This window comes from Tupaia chinensis, unplaced genomic scaffold (assembly GCF_000334495.1).
Source record: "Tupaia chinensis unplaced genomic scaffold, TupChi_1.0 Scaffold000028_1, whole genome shotgun sequence".
Lineage (NCBI taxonomy): Eukaryota > Metazoa > Chordata > Mammalia > Scandentia > Tupaiidae > Tupaia > Tupaia belangeri.
In genome coordinates, this window is record NW_006159458.1 from 5,914,434 (window position 1) to 5,920,016 (window position 5,583).

General features: G+C 41.9%; 1 pseudogene; it reads right to left on the reverse strand.

The window, feature by feature from the left end:
- Window positions 1-4,881: 4,881 nt before the first annotated feature.
- Window positions 4,882-5,583, reverse strand: part of LOC102486226 (annexin A7 pseudogene) — a 1,121-nt pseudogene continuing 419 nt past the window's right edge.

Genomic DNA, 5,583 nt, shown 5'->3' on the forward strand with positions numbered 1-5,583 from the left:
AGATATGCTGAATTATGGCAGCCCTTGTGCATCGGTGTGAGCCCTGGAAACCTGGTAGGTGCAAAAGGGCTTTTCATTAATCATATGATTTTATTATACTTCTTTCTGATATTTTACATTTTTAGGAAAAGACTACTTTTCAGTTAAAATTTTTAGATTTTGCGTATGGATTCAGTATTTGTAAAGTGAAATAAGAGATAGGTTACCGGGCCAGCAGGTAGCATGAAGGTCAAGGCAGCTGGATCCTATGTGGCCAGCTGTGTAGTTGGAGTTCCAGACCCAGCAGCTTGGAAATCAAACCGGTGTATGATCAATCAAGCCGTGTATATGTCCAAAATCCTGAGAGGAGAATAAAGGAGAAGGGATTGCGGCATGGCCATCCCTCTGAGGGGTGATTTCTCACTTTCTTGCTCTCTCTGGCGAGCACACATGTTCAAATATGTAGCAAAGAAACTAAAAAAGAGTTTGCCAAAATTGGTTCCTTTTGGTTTTATTGTTTTAGTTTGTCACAACAAACTAAATTCAATCCTCCTGTGATTTTTCTCAGAAGGCTTCCCCTTGCCATAGGTAGTGATGTGAGAAAGCTCATGCACACAGGGACAAACACACAGCTGTTGAGAGGAAAGAAGCATTGCCATTATAGGAATCCAGTGTTCTGGGAATCGTGCTATATTTGGTTTTAAATAGACAATAAGCCCTGAAAATTGTTAGATGTGGCAGTTTGGTTTATTTAATTACAGAGACTAGAAATAACAACCAAGAAAAAAAAATAACAACCAAAAAAATCTATTCTCAGACAAGTTAGCTTATAAAATGTGCTACTGCCCTAAAGTCTGTTCTAACTTCTACCTACCAGTGCCTCGGTGATTCTGTGTATCGTGGTAGGCCAAGCGCTTGTGCACGTGCATGCGTGCGTGCGTTGGGTTTCTTGTTTTGTTTCTTAGGGTACTGTATGTCATAGTCCTCCTGCCTGTGCTGCTGAGAGCTGGGACAGGCTCCTACACTCAGCTTTGTTTACCAGATCTCCCCTGTGGCTTCAGTCTTGTGGAGGAGCAGCACCCCGCACGACGTGGTACCACAACTGGGCCTTATATCAACACTATAAAGAAATACAGGCTCCAGACTCCTAACTGTCTTTTTAATCTCCATTTATTTAAGAATTTTGCCACAGGAAGGGTGCACTCACTGGAGAGAGAGAGAGAGAGAGATTATTCCCCAGAAAGCATGGCCATGCTGCAATCCCTTCTCCTCTCAGGATTTTGGGCACCCATGTAGACACACCTGGCATGATTTTCAAGTTTGGGGGTCCAGGACTTGAACCACAAAGTCAGCCATGTGGGATCTAATGTTTTTACCACCATACCATCTGCTGGTTCTCCATTGCAATTCTTGGTGAGCCATAGATATTGCCTTTAGGGGCTGTTGAGACTCAGTTCAAGAATTACTTCTTGGGACCAGCAGTTTGCATAATGGCTATGTCGCTGGACTTCCACGTAGTCGACCGCGGTTCGCGTCCCGGACCTGGTGGCTTAAAACTCACGCCGGGCGCGTGTGCGTGCGTGCCCAGGATCCCGAGAGGAGAATGGAGGAGAGGGGATTGAGGCGTGAACCATCCCCCCTGGGGGGTGATTTCTCGCTTTCTGTCTCTAATGTCTCTCTCTGTCTGTCTGGCGAGCGCACGCGCCCTATAGCAAAAATCTCTCCAAAAAAAAAAGAAATACATATGAAGGTCCTTTAAAAGAGTTTGTAGAGAAATGGAACTAAATTACGAGGTTATTTTTGGTACAGAATTTTCTTGCAGTCTATGCATAATTTATTTATAATATGCATTTTCTGTGAACTTGTTGAAGATCCCCTTGTACAATATAGCTCATTTCTCGAGTCCAGGGACCTTAGACCTCGCTTCACTGATTGACCTAACTAGCACGTGCTTAATCTGTATTAACAAAATTGTAAGCGTAAGTCCTTCTCTACAAACGTTGAATTCATTTGAAAATACCTATTGGTATAAGCACTCATGAACACAGACACACTAACATGTGTGTAAAGGATGCTGATATGTATGAAACGGCAACAAGAGGATATGAATTTGAATGTTAAAGAGATGTTTTTGATTGGAATATAAAAGATAAACAATCATTTGTACTACAAGTAGGATTTCAGATAAACACTTCTTCATTTCAGTTACACTATGAGAATTCTTTCCCACTAAAATAGAAGGTTAGCAGATGGCATAGCAGTTACATTGCTGGATTCCCACAGGGTCGACTGGGGTTCAAGCCCTAGACCCGGTGGCTTAAAACTCACACTATGTGCGTGTGCATGCACGTCCAAAAGGAGAATGAAGGAGAAGAGATTGCAGCATGGCCCTTCCCCTGGGGTGCAATTTCTCACTTTCCCTCTCACTGTCTGTGTATCTCTCCAGTGAGCACATGTACCCTAAGGCAAAAATCTCTTAAAAAAGAAAAAAGACAGAAAATACTCTTTTTAAAAACATGAATATTTTCCTCAGAGGTTTGCCCCTAATTCATCCTTACTGAATTAATTAATATTTTCAAAACTCTATTGTCAGCTATTTCAGAAATATTTTCTGAGGTTACAAGAAATTCTGAAGATGCTTGTGCAGTGATGATCCCATAGCTGCTTTCTAGGTGGTATTGCTGAATTTCAGTTATGGCTACTCTATTTATTTTTTGGAAAGGTTTTTTGCTATAGGGCACATGCGCTAGCCAGAAAGACCGAGAGAGAAAGAGACAAAAAGCAAGAAATCACCCTCCCGCGGAGATGGCCATGCCACAATCGCATCTCCTCCATTCTCTTCTCAGGATCTTGGGCATCCATGCACATACTCCCGGTGTGAGTTTAAGCCACCAGGTTCGGGATTCAAACCACGGTCGACTACATGGGATTCCAGCAATGTAGCCATTATGCTAACTGCTGGTCCCAAGATCACATACTTCTGCGGTTGAAAATGGATCAGACAGAATTCATGGCTGGCCCCATAGTGCAGTGGTTAAACACTGTGAATGTGGAGCTAGACCCCATATGGCTGACCATGACTCAAATCTTAGCTCTAGTGGCTTGAAAAACACACCAGGCCTATGTGCATGTATGACCAAATAGGATGAATAAATGGGAGAGAAAGGACTGTAGCATGATTGCATCCCACTGGGAGTGCTCCTCTAGCTCTCCCTCCTTTCTTTCTCTCTCTCTTTCTCTTGCTCTCCCTCTCTCTCATGAGCACACATGCCCTCTGGCATGAAAAAAGGAGAAAATTCAGTGTCCAAAAGAAAAGGAATGAAGCTATAGGCAAATGTTATCAAACTCCTTACCCCTGAGAACCCAGATTCATAAGCACTCAGTAAGTGTTGAGGGAAACCGGTGGTCTACCTTGAAACTCAAGAGAAAAATAACCACCGTGAAATGGTTTAAGAGGTTATCACATGCACAAGCTCTGTCTGGTTGGAGATTTTGCTTCTGGGAGCCACTGAGTGAATACAGATATTCCAAGAAGAAAACCAGAATGCTTTTTATAAGAGATGATTTTCCTGGAGGAAAACAGAGTTGGTGTTCTTTAGTCAAAACATGTATACTCTTGCACCTTTACAAAAAAGATCTGCAGGGAGATCATTTATTCATTGAAACTGTGATTCAGCCTTGACTTCCAAAATGACTGTAGTACCTGTTCTTACTGAGGCTGGCCATGCTCTGGTTAGGATCAAGCATTTATATTCACACATCTGGTGGTAGAAAGGAAAAGGAAGCTTTGATGGTACTAAAGAGGTATTCCATTTCAATGCTATGTTTGAAATCACCGGTTGCTTGTAAAGTAGAATTGTAACATCAGAACCTAGATCTTCATTAAATTAAATCTTTGATAATATGTGGCAGATTTTAGGAAGGATCATGGTGCTATTATTCTCACATAGTGCATTGAACTTATTCCTATCAACAAATTTGCCATAACCCACTCCGTTCTTGGACCTCCCTATATATTCCCATCTTTCTGAGGGCACAGACTGTATCTTATTCACCAACACATTTCCAGTACACTATCCAGTGCATGTTAAATCCTTAAATAGCTGTTAACGGGACTCAACAACATCCATTAATATGTAATCTAATGATCACTGAGTATGTTGCATGTATGTATGTTTTTCATATAGAATGTTGTGATTTTTATTCAATTTGACATCCTGATTAGAATAAGACTAATGATAAATGAGGCAGGAGACAGCTAGCAAATAGAAGTGGGTAAGGGAGAATGTAAGCAAGAGATTAGTGGGGGATGTCTAGCTGATTAAGCCACATTTGTGATAGCCAATGAGATTAATCAGTGGCCCCCGCCACATTTGATATAGCCAATAAGATGAGAACAATCAGTGGGCACAACCAATGATCAACCAACACGACCTAGATTTAAAAATTATAAATCTCGCAGAATGCAACTGCCGGGACCTTTTGAACCACTTTTTCTCTGTCTGCTTAGATCCACTCCTACCTCTCAGGAGTGTACTTTCACTTTTACTTAATAAACTACCTTTTCCTTTCACTATTGGCACATTTCATTCAAGTCTTTGTCTAAAACACCAAGAACCTAGATATTATCACAGAATCCACCCCACAACAGAATAAAGCTTTACCAAAATTGCAGTACAACTGTATCATTGCAATTTGGCTTTACATTCATTGTACGTACATACCATGTACAAGCACATTACCCTGACACAGTCCTTAGTGAGAAGCTCTTTTGGTTAGGTCATAGTTGATATCAGTCACTGCTCTGGAGAATAAACTATAAACAGCTTCATTTACTAAAAAAAATAAATAAAAAATTCCTCCTACTGGCCCACAGTGGTCAGAAGAAACCTTTGATAATGTCTACTCATGTCCTCGTGTCACTTGCAATCTTTGTGCCTTTGTGCCCAGGGTCTTCTGATACGTTCAGCTGAACATCTGCTTTATTTGTACAAGATCAGTCTCACCTTGCGTGACCACAGTTCTGACCAGGGCAGAGGCATCTGTGCCAGCACCTTTCATGGGCCAGTGGAGCCTCTCAGCAAAGAAAGCAGGGTGGTTCTGGGCATACTGCAAGATGGTCTTCGGACCTCTTTCTACATATCGGGAAGATTCACCGCTTAACAAACCTCGACTAGCCATCCTGTACTAGGCCTCCATGGTAGCTTTCTGCTGAGGAAAGTATCTTCCAACAGGGATCATGTTAAAGCAAAATTCATCTGTCCCTCATGTCCCCTCATCAGCTTGGTAGAAATGCTGCACAGCTTCCTGAATCATTTGGTGGTTTACTCTGGTTTTCATTGCAATTTCCTTGGCACACGGATGCAAGCAAATATTCAAAATGCCCTTATGGGGGACCAGCAGTTAGCGTAATGGCTATGTAGCCTTAACCACCACACCACCTGCCATTCCTCAGCAACTTAACTTCACCACTTCACCACCTGCTGACCTTCAACTTCTTTTTAAGTTGTCAGTCTCTTTTCAATGTAATATTAAAATAATATGTCAGGGGACCAGCAGATGGCGTAATGCCTACATTGCTGGACTCCCATGTAGTTGACTGCA